The sequence below is a fragment of the Bacillus rossius genome, chromosome 2 (genome assembly GCF_032445375.1).
Source record: "Bacillus rossius redtenbacheri isolate Brsri chromosome 2, Brsri_v3, whole genome shotgun sequence".
NCBI classification, from domain to species: Eukaryota; Metazoa; Arthropoda; class Insecta; order Phasmatodea; family Bacillidae; genus Bacillus; species Bacillus rossius.
The window spans coordinates 13,573,513-13,589,381 of record NC_086331.1 but is presented as its reverse complement, the minus strand read 5'-3'; the positions used below and the strand labels follow the sequence as shown (position 1 = coordinate 13,589,381).

At 35.5% G+C, this 15,869-nt stretch overlaps 1 protein-coding gene across 2 annotated transcripts in view; it reads right to left on the bottom strand.

Moving 5' to 3' along the window:
- LOC134529114 (phospholipid scramblase 1-like) overlaps positions 1–15,869 on the bottom strand; it is an 86,251-nt gene that overhangs the window by 46,136 nt on the left and 24,246 nt on the right. The window lies entirely within an intron of this gene.

The window sequence follows — 15,869 nt, the reverse complement described above, 5'->3', positions numbered from 1 at the left end:
TTCACGTTTATATTAATTTCCCTTTTCCCTTTACTTTTTTCTTTTTTACTTAATGTGTTACCTTTTTTTAGTAAAGATTTGTTTTCCCTCTTGTCCCAACAACCCAACAAAAGTAAATTTTGTACAATGGAAAATAATGTTGGTTTATTATTTTTGAGCTATAAAAAAGTGTAATGATGTAAATACATTTTAAAAATTTGCTTTTTATGTAACGTTTACAAAACGAAGTCCAGATTTCTTGGTTTACTAGCAAATTTATCAAGTACTTCTTCATCGCTTATTTTAATGTCTCTATGGATCGAAAGTAATGCTAATCCATTAAGCCTAGTTTCTGATGTGGTATTTCTTATGTAAGTCTTCAATCTTCTTAAGCTTGAGAAGCTTTTTTCTACGGTTGCGACAGAAACAGGCAGAACTGCTAACAGTTTCAAGAGATTATAATAATGTTAGGGAAGAAAGTCTTGTCACACTTTTCTAGAGAACTAATGGCTATTTTGGGAAGATTTTCTGATTTTTCCTGACTCCACTTTTCTTTCCACAACATAAACTCACTTTGCACGACCTCTCTATGTGACAAATCATCTTCGTAGAAATTGAAAGCAGCTTCCAATGAACATAAATCTGTTTTGATACAAAATCCTGGAAGGATTTGTTGTAAGGATGCAACTGTATCCTTGTGAGATTCAAAGCGTTCTTTCAGTGAATTACAAAAATCATCAAGGTAAGGTGCATAAACAGCTCGTCGGTAGTATTCTTCTTCTGTGCTGTAAGGAACGTTGCTGCGGGCTGTTTGAAGGCGACAAACTCTAGGAATCTCTTCTTTAATGTCGAGTTTTGTAGAAAATTCCTTTACTTGAGCATACAGGGATTTGAAGTTGTCATTGGCATTTTCCCTTTGTTTAGATAGCAGATCTAAGACACTTGTAACATTTGCAATGGCTTGAGAAAGATCTATGTTTTTTCTTTGAAGGTTCACAGATAAGTTATGTGTAGTTGACAGCATCTGGCTCAAAAAAAAAAAATATTAACAAGAAATTAAAATTGACTGATAGAACTACTAAGAGCATGAGCCTTAGGTGCTGAGTCACTTAATTCTTCTTCTATTTTCAAAAGAGAGAGGAGAATTGGTTCTAAAATCTCTTTAAATAAAATCACTGAGTCGTGCCTTTCCACCCATCGTGTTTCACATATTGAGATAAGTTTCTTTTTTTTCTGTTCAGGACAACAGTCAGATATCGTTGATTTCAATATTTCAGTTCTTTTGGCTGACATATGGAAGAATCCGCAGACTTCTTTGATAACGCCCATACAATTTCTTATAGAAGAAATTTTACTTGAATCTGACAAACACAAATTTAGACTATGTGAAGAACAATGTGAGTACAAAGCTAGTGGTAGTTTTCCTTTGATAGCAGCTTGTACCCCTCTGAATTGCCCTTTCATCGTGGCAGCGCCATCGTATCCTTGACCTCTCATTTTCTTTAAGTCAAGCCCTAAATTTGACAAGGTCTCTAACACTGTGTTAGCTAAGCCTGCACCAGTTACGTCATAAACGGGGACAAAAGTTAGGAAATCTTCTCTAATATTGTATGACTGGTCTTCAAAATACCGTACACAAAGAGAAAACTGTTCTATTTGGCCAATGTCAGTTGTTTCATCTGCTAAAACGGAATAAAAAATAGAATTCCTGACATTTTTCACAATTTGTAATTGTATTAAATGACCAAACGTGTTAATGAGCTCGTTTTGAATAAAAGAACTAGTGTACATGCTCCTCCCTCCACTGTTCATTAACTGGTCTTTTAGGTCATTATCGCCACTGTTTGCTCTGTATCTCAGCTGTGATCGAAAATTTCCGTCATTATTTTCTGGCTCTTCTAGGCTTATACGTCCACTGTCATGATGACCTCTTAGTGCGATTTGCTGTCTTCCACAAAATCTTATTGTTTGTATGATAGGGATCAGTCTTTCCCTGTTTTTTTTTTTTTTTTTTTTTTTTTCAATATTCAATCTCCTTTGAGCATTGACTTGATTTATAACACACTCAGATTTTTTTTGTAACAATTGATTTTGTGTTTTCAGCAATCGAAACTGATGTTTTATGGTACGTGCAATTTTAATATTTACGAAAAATTTCCTTGGCTTTTTTCAAATTACTAAAAGCCCTTGTTATTAATGCTCCTGTTTCTTGGTGATCTCCTTTTCCTACACTTTTGGAGTGTGAAAATATTACGCAATATTTACAAAAAAACCCTGATTTTTCTTCAGAGAAAGCTAACCACTCAAATTCTTCTAGCCATTTCATTTGAAAAGATCTAGTATGATTTGAACTAGAATAACTACTAGAAGTAGAAGGAAATTTGTATACAGGATGAGGTTTCCAAATATTTTCTACAAGTGTAATTTTTTCTTCATTCGTTAACGAACGAACGGAATTGCTTTGACAATAGTTTCCAATATCATATATATTTTTTCTTACTTGCTTGAAGTCTTCCGCAGCTGGTGCTGGATCAACGGCACTAGTACTTGCGACACCAGAAGAAACATTGTTACTGGCACAGTCAACGTCAGCACTGTCACTAACAGGTCTATTTACACTCTGTTTTTTCGTAAAAAAAGTTTTGAATAGAAGCTTGTCTCTTCATTATTAATGCAGTTTACTTAAATAAAAATTAAAGATTCCAGAACAGGAACATCCAGATGATCGCAGATACATTCACCAACTCAATAAACACAGCTACAGATATACAGATAAACCAACTTGACAGACAAGCATATAAAGAATTATAACACACGTGCCAACAACATAAGAATGAACTATAGAAAAGGGAGGGCACAGAACGGAGAGTCCAATGTAAACAATTGAGGACAAGTTTCAGCGCTCAAAGCGGAAGCGCAGTGAAGTAACGCTTAGACAGCCCGCGCAAGAAAGGCACAAGTGAATGCTAATGTTTTCATTGGTTTATTTTTGCCGCACCTACTCACAAGCATTCGTTAACGCACAACATTTATTTTGTATGGTCTTTAATACTCTAAATTATGTTCCTATAAGAGGAGTAAAATAAATCTGACATTGCGTTTAGAAATGTGGCGACGGTACATAGCTTCTACAAAGTAAGTGGGCGCGCGACACTAGTCCGGCTGGCTGGCGCGACAGCGGCAGGCGGCATCATGACATAGCTTACCTCTCCATCCCCTGGATAATATTCTCCCCTTGCCACCCCTCGTAAAACCTAAGCATACGTAAATTCGGGGTTCAATGTAACTTTAATTATAGCATTTGGAATCCTAAATGGTAAGAGTATCACCTGTCTAACAAAGTTCCACTTTGCCTGAAAAAACTTATGCACAACCACGAAACCACGAAACATTATAAGGGTCTAAAAAAATATGTAATTCTAATAGTTTCATTTTCTTAAAAAAATATTTGTGTAGTGCTTAATTAATGTTATCCTGCACTATAAACTTTAGTTATCAGCCTTACATGCAAGGTCTATTAATTTTTATTTTTTTCTTCTGATTTCGGGTGGGGGGGGGGGGGGGGGCGGGCCCCCTGGGCCCCCCCTTATATACGCCCTTGGTCGGTAGTGTTACCCACTGAAACATTATTCCCACTTCAACTCTCTGTAAAAATAAAAGTATGGGGTTGAATGCGTCAAAAGGGGTATATAAATAAAATTTGAGGCTTCTTCCTTATTTCATACGCTAGTGTCCCCCACTTACATTTGCAAACAAATTTTTTCCTCGATGTTGTAATTTACTCTGCGTAATCACAAAACATTTTGGCAGTAAATAAGTATTTAATTTTTAAAAATGAAAGCATTCATGTTTCGAAAAAAATATAAAGCGATGTGGGGAAAAATGTTTATAGATACTCCAGTAAAATTTTCAGTTTGATTGTTTTGATAGTTTCGGAGCTGTTGCGAGTTTAGTTTGGAGGATTCTTCGGCCGCACGAGGCGTGTTTGGCTCTTTTTCATTTTCTTCCAGCGTAGGAAGCCGATACCCGGCTCTCCAGATGTATTACTGTATATTAGCTCCATGAGCGCGACCTTGACAGACCCGTCGTTTCTTCGGTCTCCTCTCGTCATCCCTCTACACCCCATTCTTCCCCCTCTCCACCCGCAGGCTGCGGCCCGCCGGCCGGAGCTCCGCCGGACCTTTGAATATATATACTGTATAGAAGTCGCCAGCTCAGGTTAAAATTTCTAATACGGTTTTGAGGTAGTTGGTTAATTCACCGCCGCAATCGCCACCATCTCTAGGGCATCGACTTGTGGTGGTCCCTAGCGGACAAGTGTCGGAACTCTTCAAACACCCCTTCCCCCTCCCGTTGAACGACCTTGAGCTGCAGTGAATGAGGATGAGGGGTGCGGGGAATGACAGCGGGCGACAGCGCTGCGCTCTAACGTGTAAATAACAACTAAGACGATACAGGGCGTTACGGCAGCGCACTGCAGCGGTGAAGTTCCCAAGCTGCTCTTCATACGCATCTGAAAAACGTAGAGTAAATCCTATCCACTCGCGACTTCTATACAGTATATATATTCAAAGGCCGGACTACCTGGTTGCGACAAGCGCCGCCCTCAGCCAACGCCTCCTATAGGACAGGCCCGGGAACCGGTTTGTGACGTCAGGAAACTTGGGCATCGCGCTCTCACCAGAGCTTGCCTTCGAATTATCTTATATTCACCTTATAGATCGTGTGTGGAACGAATACTGCACTTAACATTATGTTTATGAAATTTTTATAACTTCTTTACATATACGCATGTTTGACAAGTGTAACAACAAAGAAAATGAACGTACAGTACATATAATCCAATCTAAGACGGCGATTATCTCAAGAAAATTTGGTAACTATTTTCGTACATGTTTTTAATTAAACATAGCTGAGTAAGGCGTTGATTACCTGGGGTTCTTCTATATGTAACTGTTTTACAATTATTGCAATAAATGTGAACAATATTACCAGTTTAATAATAACTATATATTTTTTGCAGTGGTTAAGTTCAATGTTTTACGAACTTTTTGTTTCTCCTGCCAACAAGACTTTTGTACAATATAGTTTCAAAAACTTGATAAAAGGTGAAAATATAAAACTCCATGTTTTAAGTAAGTGGGAAAATAAGTAGATTTGTCCCCTAAAATTTTAAATTATTAGTTTCAGTATACGTTTAGCTATTATAAATGCTAGTATTTATATAGCTGTGTATAATACTTACCTCTAAAAATTAATAACTCAAGAATATTTTGTTCTTAACATATTTAACTTTTCTTTAAATATGCCTCAACATTATAAATACTTTGGTTATGAAATAAGATTTGTTTAGAAAATAATTAAGGATATTTGGGAGAACTAAGACTACTTAAATTTGTTTATTGTAGTTACTCAGAGGTTAAAAAGTTTACTATGGCATATTAAAAAATACGCAGAAAAATTCATATAGTTGAAATGAAAATGATATATACGTAAATTCACTTTTAAACTCGTCAATATATACAGTGATGATACAAACAAATTCAAATTCTTACTATCAGTATTACATAATAAATTAAACGACTTCACACTTAAAACATAGCAGTGTATGTGCATGTTTAAAATGCGTAAGGAAAGACAACAATTTTGAAGATAAAATATGTACTTAAAGTAATGATCTGAAAATTCATTCAAGTCATAGAAAATTATGCAACCAATAATTATGACCAATTAATTTAGGTCTATATAAAAATGTAAAATAAATATTATATTCAACACAGTAGTTTATGAAAATATAAGTAAAATGTCAGGCTAAACAAAATAATATACAGGAAATTACTTATTTTACACATCATTTCAAAAAATTACAAATATTCGTAGTGCAAAGAAAAAATATTTTGAACTATCCAAATTATACACAAACAATACACTACATTCGCATTTAAACCAGTGTAATACAATTTCTTACAAAATATTATACTTAGTAATAAATTAAATTAAAAAAAAACTAGAATCTATTGCATCTTTTCATTTTTTCGTCAGTGTTTGAAGCTTGCGTGATGTGTTGTATTGCTTCGACTTCAAGAGTTCATTATTTCTTTTAGTACAGTAGTTCTTCATAATGATGTTGGTCGATGGCCACAACAGTAGTTTGATGATCTTTTCTGGCGAATGTACCTACTTCAGAACAGGTTTCAGTTTCTAAGTATATTTCCTTTGCAGCAAGTATTGCAATAGTAAGTTCATACGCCAAAGATCGCTGGTTCAAAACTTTAAAGAAATCATCACTGATTCCCTGCGAAAATAATTTAGAAACTACAATGTAGATATGAATAATGATGTTCACTACGGCTGGCGTTGGATATTTTAAATTTCCTCTGTCAAGAGCACTAATAAATTCGAGGCTGGCATCTGTATGAAGAGATTTGTCCAGTGAAATGGCATGCACACAACAATCGCATCTGATTTTTCTTAAAACAGCATAAACACAGTAGCCTGAAATGTATGTGAGAACAGAAAGAATTGGTTTTAAACTGAGAATATCGTCATCAGTGACAGAAACACATGAGATAAATTTATTTATCTCAGTTTGATTCAGATTGTTCACTTGTGAATGGTTTGCTTCGGTAACGGTCATCGGAGATTTGAGAACAATGTTTGAAAAGCTTTGGATTCGAAGTTTCACTTCGTTTTCAAAGAGCTGTGTTAGTGTAATGTGGTAATTTGAACCGGACAGTTGTCTGTACTTTCCGAATCTATCTTCGAGGGCATCGGTTTGAAGTTTTCCAGTTAGAACGTAGTCCATTTTAAGTTCCTCGACACAATATCTGGTTACTTCCATGATACCGTGCGTGGTATGTTTCAGTGCAAACTGTGTTTCTTTGCTGAATGTACCTGTATCACATTTTATTGTTTCCCAAAATTCTAGCCATTCCAAAAACTCGCAAAGAAATTTCATTCGAACATCATCATTTTCCATTGTTAGTGGTTCACAGTAAACATTTCGTTTGTGTTTTCCTTTAAATGGCGTGCGGACATTCATTATATCAAACCATTTACACACAATGTGTATGAATGTCGCTGTCGTCAAGCAGTCTGCCCAACCATTTTTCTCACCAACTAATTTGAGTCCTTCTGCTACAAACACGTTGAAAATCTGAAGCACAAACTTCACATTTTGACGCTCTATGTTACTTGGATTTAAAGCTTTGATGCTAAGACTGTAACCAAACCTGACGGGATTCTCGGAATCGAAAACATGAAGTTTTCGCAAAACATTCAGAGAGGCTGTATGAAGTGTAACCGTTTTATAAGCAGGCACGGGAAATGTTGGATAAAACATACAATTTTCGCTATTTTTTGCATTTAACCAATTATTGCGCACACACTTCAATAAATGCACAGTGTCAATCAAAAAAAACAGAGGTCGTTGATGATTGCAGGGGTGCTGATAAACAATGCTCAGCTTTGGGGGACTTGCAAACAAAGACATCGCTTTTCTATTGATTGCATTATTGTCTGTTACGACGCAGAATACGTGAAACAGATTAGCTTCTAATTCAATGATGACTTTTTTCACAAAATCAAACAACACATTCGCTGTGATTGTCTTCACAGGCAAGACATGGACCACATCCTTGAAACTTGATGATATGCTTTGAATCATGAAGACGAAAGCACTTGTAGCTGCGTTTTGGTAATTAACGTCAAAGCCAAGAATATTTCCACCTTTGTAATCAAGAAACGGTTTTATGTGTATCTCGTCCACCAACAGAGAAACTTTCCTATCTTTTACATCAAGGTAACCAGACTTTTGTTTGATATAAGCCATAAAATTGTTTTGTGACTGCTCTGACAGAGGGTTGACATCGTAAACTGAACAAAGTCTGTTTAAAGTGCCAGGATGTGGAAAAATCAAAGAACTTGACTGCCTAAAAAACTTATATGCGTGAGGAGAAATTGAGTGGAAAAGACAACATAGCACAATGAATTCACGAGAGTATTTGTAGTGATGCTTATTACAGGTTAGCAATGTCAACTGTTCCGAAATGAAGGTAATAATTTTACGTTTATCCTCATCTACTAAACTTTTAATATTATCTAACAAATTCGTTACTTCAGTAATTTTTAAAAATAAAGTTTCTTCTTCTCGCATATCGGATTCTAATGCAACAAGTGCATCGCAAACTGTATAGACAGAGTTAACTGACATTGGAAATACCAATGCCCCTACTTTTTCGATTGCAGAATATTTTTAAAAAGCTGAAAGTTCCAAACTTGTGTTTACCTGTGCACATCTGATAACAGAAGGAATAGTTGAACAGTCAAACAAAAGAAAAAACACACTATCTTCCCTTTGCACAATAGACCAGTTATCGGGAACTTTCACAGTTTGTAAACATTTCATTAATCCCTCAGTCGACGAAAATTCAAATTTTTCTGCATATTCTTGTTGGAATTTCAGGCTTTCAGCAAATGCAGCAGCAGTGTGACTTTCCTCAAGTCTACGACGTTTCTTGTTGGGGCTTTCTCGGATGGACACATTTGTTGACAAGTATTCAGGACAATTAGGAAACACTGATGGGACAGCCCCTTCGTGTAGGCGTGGCTGTTTCAGAGCTACAATGAGCTTCCTGCCAGTCTTTTCATCAAAACATTCAGCTGTTCGTCTGATTTGCTGATCCGTAAAGTGTAGTTCACATACCTTTAAAAAAAGACACAAAATCCCTTTTTAAAATCAGTTGTTTTTAAGTGTCTACATGTTCTGAATAAACCAGTGCCTGTAAATATAGCTTGGTGATAATTTTGGTTCATAATTCGTTTAACTGTCACGTATCGGTTATAATCAGTCGCTTCTTAGCAATCCATGACATAAAATTGTAAATATAATCAGTGACAGAATTTTTTTTACTCTTCACATCGTACACTTCATAAAAGAAAAAGTATTTTTTTTTGAATGCACATACTTTCCCTGAAAATGTTGACATTTCTTTGCAATAATTGTCTAGCTTGAGTCGTTTTGCCATACGTTAAGATCTGTAAAAAAAAAAAAAAACAAGAACTCACGAATTGCACGCTAGTATATCAGTATATGAATTGCATAGTATTATAGTCGCAGGTTTGTATATCGACGTATAAAAGACAACACAAAGGCACACGTTAAACTGGCAACTGAAACTTCCGTGGAATAATGAAAATTTCAAAAACTGTAAACCGATAAGAGCATGTAATTCGTTTTAGGGCACTTAAAAGAAGTTATTGCTCGGAATATTATTATTTCTTTAATTACATCTTAGCAACATGACACGCCGCGAACTATCATAAAACTTTCTATACAAGATATTTCAAAAAACAAATTTTGTATGATTCAGACGTGACATATTTAGTTTATGTTTTATCCGCTTCGTCAGTGAAAGTAAAAAATACATGCAAGTGCTTTTCATAATGGTAACATCTTTTTCTATTAACCAACATTTTTTTAGCCTGACGTAACTTTGATTCTAAAAATTTGTATTTATATGTTTTTATTTATTTATTACTTTTGTGACTCTGAAAATCGGTTATAAACTATACTCTCGTGTGGATTCTCATACTTCAAGTTTAATAATTTATAATGAATTAAGTTACGATAGTGAAACATTGATGTTTATTTAGAACACCTCTCTATATTAGTTTTATTGTATTATGAAAGATTATACTCTTAATGGGCACATTACGACAATATTGAAGATAAGTTTTATACTGAATAAATAATTTTGGTTGCAATTTTATCTTATGAATATAATTTCATTAACATATAGAACACATTGTAAATTTGGTCTAAAATATGATTTTAACATAGTGATGCTACAGACTTTAATTACTGCATTATTTCTGTAATTCCACAATTGCAACTTTCATTATTAACCAAGACGGTTTTAATAAATTTTCCAATATTTGAAGCATACTGTTGCCACTTTATGCACTAAAGGAAATCCCCGGCGAGAATATATAAATGCTAATGTATAGGCCAAATCATTTTTCACGTAAATTATATTGAAGTAGGCATATTTGAAAACGAGTTTTTAAAAGCAACGGCAGGGCTCAAAAATTTATTATTTTACAGCAGGACTGGCAAGTTATCAACATTCACTTTTATTAGTTGCACAAAATAAGGTCGATTTGCAAGAAAATCTTCAATCCAAGGATCACTTTAAATTAGAAAATATATAATAATTGCATCATCTGAATGTGAGCTATGATGGAATTGGAGTGCTATCATAGCAAACAATAAATCTCTTACAGACGTAAATTTCGTAATACAAGAATCGAAATTGTAGTTAATTCCTGTGTATTTACGGCAAATGTAGATCAATTAAAAAATGTTGATTTCATTTCAAACACCTACAACCTTATATTCAAGTTAAAACACAAATTAGAAATAATTTCGCCACACAATTAAAACATGGCGTTCATTTAATGTTAGTACTTTCAATATTTTTAATATTTTATTACAGTCGAATACTAGGAAAAGAATTGTAATGTGTGCCGTGTTGTCAATTACGTCATTCTTTTCTTAACTGGGCCTACCTTAATTTGGTTCTCTGTCTATTCAAAAATATATTAAATATTGTGATTACATTAACCTGTGCTGTTCAGCTATATAGGGTCAGCGCGAAACAAACACTGCGAGTTTCAGTAATTAAATCTCATGCTCTAAATTAAATTTTTCGAAACTTTCATAAAATGTTTCAACAGTCAAAATTGTGACATGGACAAAAATTCAATTACTAGGGGAACTGTGCCTAATACCGCACTGCTTCCTAATTCCGCACCCCATGGTATCTCGGCCGGTATGTGCTGCAACCTAGCGGCAATAAGCACAACTAGTTGCTGCGAGCAAAGTATCGTGTTGGTGGGAGAGTATAGCGTCCTCACAAAAATTTGCGTGTGCTAGGAGAGAATGAATTTTTTACTGTGAGCTAAATATTTGTAAGGGGTCACTTCTTCGATTTGTTTCAACAACAAAGGTATGTGTTTTTTACAATTTGACTGTATAAATAGCGTGTCATAATACCAAAGTATTGCTAGTAGGAGTGGTTATTTTAATTGAAGTTACGTTTTTTGTAATAATGGCCGCCCTTTGTTTTGCTTGCATTTGCCGAATACCGCACATTGAAGTAGTCCTAATATCGCATGGTGCGATATTAGGAATATCTTAAATTTTCTACGACTAGCAGCTTAATACAATACAATGCAACCTACATTATATCATTATCTTGTCATATATTATACATTATTGTATGTGGCATGTTACTTACATAGTATATAAAACAAAAAATGTCATATACTTAAGTAGAAAAATACCTAACTATAGAAGTTACTTTTGCTTAGTTTGAAAATAGCAAGCGATACATTGGTTAAAACAAACACAGTTCAAAATTGTTAGTAATGTTTAAAATTCACTAGTTTCTATTTTCATCACATTTTTATGAAGAATAAAGTATCGAAATTTACTGGAAGTCACTTAATGTGTTATGGCGTTTTAATTTTTCTAATTAGTAAGAAACTAAACAGTTTCGTTTAGGGTTTATAAAATCCTTTATTTTTTGAATTTTTAGTGTGTGTTCATTATAACCAAGCATACTATACCTAAAGTCAAGTTAGTAGAGGTTTTGGTGGCTCTGAACAGTGCGGATTTGAAAGCAGATGAAATTGTCATGAGATCGAAATTAAAGGTGGGATAACGTTGAATTCCCGAGAAAACCTGCCAAACGACATCATCGTCCAGTTACGATTACCACAAAAGTTAGGCTGATAAAATATTTAAATATTTAAATAATCTAAAAGTATTTGATTTCTATATTCATGCCTGCTGCAGACTTTTCAAGGCACGCTTGCTAGAGACTGTTTAGTCACGCATGCACAGATGCAAGCAGGCTGCATGTAATACTATCTGAGTGAATGATTTGTGATGTGTAGCTTACAGTTTTGTTTTGAGGAATGTTATGCGTATGCATTTAAGAGTTTATTTCAAAAGAATTGTGTATATTTGGCATTTTTCTTTACAGATGGCGCCAAAAAAAGCGCAAACAGTGGTCACAAGAAACCATGAGAGATGCTATATTAGCAGTTAGAGGAAAAGAAATGGGATTGTCACGAGCATCGAAACTGTTTGATGTTCCTAAATCTACATTGAAAGACAAAGTGAATAGTCGTGAGGAAGATGTAGATAAACTAGTTGCTACAAAACTTGGAAGGAAGTCAGCACTTGGTGATGAAATAGAAGAGGCATTGGTAAGGTATGCATTGGAAATGGAGGCTAGGTTTTATGGCTTAACAGCAAAAGACATTAAACGAATGGCTTTTGAACTGGCAGAAAAGAATGGTAAATGTCATCCTTTTTCTAAGGGAGAAGAAGCAGCGGGATGGAAATGGCTACGTTCATTCATGAAGAGACATTCACAACTTAGCCTCAGAAAACCCCAAGCAACATCACTGGGAAGAATAAGAGGGTTCACACAAGAAAATGTCAACCTATTTTTTGACATCTTTGAGCCATTGATGGATGTTATTAAACATTCCCCAAATAGGCTTTACAACTGTGATGAAACAGGTCTCACTGTTGTGCAGCACAAAGTTAGTAGGGTGGTTTCAGTAAAGGGGAAACGTCAGGTCGGAGCAGTATCTTCTGCCGAAAGAGGTTCCTTGGTGACTGTAGTAACGTGTATGAATGCCTCGGGTCACTATGTCCCACCACTTCTCGTCTTTCCTAGAGTCAACATGAAACCAGAACTGCTTGATGGCACTCCAAATGGTTCTATAGCTGTGTGTCATAAATCTGGTTGGATACAAATGGACAGTTTCCTTCAGTGGTTCAAACAGCAGTTATTGGCCATTGTGAAGCCTAACAAAGAAGATCCTGTCATATTGGTGCTTGATGGACATTATTCGCATACCAGAAATCTTCAACTACTGGAGCTTGCTCGTGAAAATGGTGTGCACATTGTGTGTTTGCCCCCTCACTGCACACACAAAATGCAGCCCCTTGATGCTGCATTTATGTTTCCCCTGAAAACTTACTATGCTCAAGCAATAGAAACTTGGCTCAAGCAAAATGTAGGCAGAGTGGTAACTCACTATCAAGTTGGAAGACTTCTGGGAGAAACTTACAACAAGGCAGCTACTGTTGCAACAGCTACAAGTGGTTTCAAGAAAACTGGTTTGTTCCCTTGCAACCGCAACATTTTCGGTCAACATGAGTTTGTTAGCGAGCTCAACAGTAGCCCTCTATATGACGATAAAGTAAACAAACCTCATACGACACCGTCACTACAAAACAAAGGAAATCAGTCGTTAGGCCTATCAACAGCAAGTAGGTCTATCCAACAAGAGCTTCATAAAAGTCCTAGTGACATCTGTTCATCTCAGCCAAGCACAAGCATGGCGTCAGGGATTCTAGTAGGTCTTGCTGACATTTCACCTGTGCCTTCTCTGAAATCCAACCAAACAAAAACATCAAGAGGGAGAGGTCGACCAACCTGCCCTGCTGCCGTACTGACAAGTTCGCCTTACAAAAACAAGCTATCCGATGATGTGAAAAGCATATCCATGAAGGGTAAGACAAAACAGCTACAGATGGGCTACAAGAAGAATATTGCACGAGGGAAAAAAAGAAGTTGTGAGACAGGTAAAACTCTAAATAAGAAGGAATCTGTTACGGACAAGAGCAACAAACAAAAGAAACGGAAGACAAAGATATCACTGTCTTCAGAATCAAGTGAAGAAGAGATGGCTGAACTTCTGACAGTTTACACAGATGAAGAAGATAGTGATGATGAAGATTGTGTGTGTCCTTACTGCAACCAGTTGTATTCACAAGATAGGCAGGGGGGAAAATGGGTTCTCTGTACAAAGTGTCGCATTTGGTGTCATGAAGAGTGTTCAGGAACAGATGATTACACTTCATACATGTGTGATTTTTGTTTGGAAGGGTAATGCTACAAATTTTTTAAAGATTTACTAGACTCGTATTGATTTCATTGTTCTAGTTTAAAAATGCAAATTAAAATTTAGTTTTAATTAGAAACTCTTCTTTTGCAACATACCAGCATAAGAACGATGTAAACTGAACCATGTGTTATTCTTTTTAATGGAAGATGTGCCAGATATATTAGTTTTAAAAAATGGTGTCCCAAATATCGCACACTAGTGCGATATTAGGAACACTGTTTTTCAAATGACGAAAGTGCATCAATTTCCTTTCTTTGTTATAAATTGCAAATTAATAAAAATAAAACCATGTCCAACATAACATGTTTTGCAGTAATAACCCTAATGTGCTAAACAGTTGTTACTTATTTTTTTAGGAAATTTGTCTCCACATAAATCAGTATTTTCAAAATGGGTGCGATATTAGGCACAGTTCCCCTAATAAATGTAATCACTATGAAGTATGAACGTAAATATTGTGTACAGATCAGATTGAAAATGTCGTGAAAGTCATTCTGTAATAAAAGTAACAATGTTCATTTGTTGGAATTAAAAAAATAAGTTTACCTTTTCTATACCAAGCCTTTTACACACACTGGATTATAATTATCCATTTCCTCTTTTAAAATTACTTTACTCATTACTATAAGGCTTTTACTTAAACGTCGAGCTTTTCAAATTTAACATTTATATTATTGTAGCTAATTACTTCCCCTATGTCATGAGTGTCATTTAGAAAAACTATTTTTTTTTGCATTAAAAATAATGTCATGTGTGTACACTAGAGAACGGGCGAAAGTATGTTTCGCTTAAAATTTATCAAATAGAAGTATTATATCATTTCAGCGCTGTAGTCATAACTCCTGAAATTAGCGTAGCGTTTCCCGACGGGAATATGCTAGTTTCTAAAAGTAGAATAATATTTAAAAGAATTATGTAAGTAAACCGTAGCCTGCTTGGAAGGAATGCGGGTAAAATAAGCAATTCTAACAACGCGTATCCATCGCCAAGTAATTATTGCAAACACGATTTAAAAAAAAATAACTTTACTTTAAATTTTCAAACCATTTTGATGACGTTATGTATACATTTTTAGATTCAAAAAATAAATTCTTGTTATTTTGAGAGTATTTATCAGGCTGCTACCCTAAGTGTTATTACGCAAATGTTACTGATATTATGTAATTTGAAGTATATAATACTCACCTTCGAATGTACGGAAGGTTCAAAATCCCGTGGTATTGCTGATAACCATTTTTTTCGTAGTTTTTCTTCTTTCGGTATGCTAAATACCGACACTGCCGAAGAGCCCGGATAGTTTCCCTTGCAGTTGGGCACGCAACATTTATTCACCATTTTTACAGCACACTCTACTTACACGCACATATTTAAAATATTAAACAGCGATTTAATTGACACCATTGTCTCTCACAGCAAGGCTTCGTGCCTCTCACAGTTAGGTTTGGAACACACTGACCGGTACGCGTTTACCTGGCCCGCAGTGGAATGTCTTCCAGCGCGGAGGGACAATGCCCAAGTTGCGTGACGTCAGAGCACCCGCACCAACCTGTTCTGAGGCCTGTCCTATAGGAGGCGTTGCCTCAGCGCCACGTCGCGGGGACATTCTTCCCGGCGGCGAGAGTTTTACACGCAGCACTAGAACTGTCACGCCAGAGGGCATGTTTTGAGTCGGATCGTATCAAAAACAAAAGGATATGAAAATATATACATAACTGAATAGTGTTCTGCCAATTATGTTTTCATTTTCATTTAAATTTATTCTTTAAATCGCTCCTGAAGTAGTCCAGCAGTGATCAATGGAAATTGTCAATATTAAACTGTAATTTTGACGATGAAAATTTTTTCTTCTTACTTTTATATGTGCAGAAACCTATTCGTACACTCGTTTCTTGAACTAT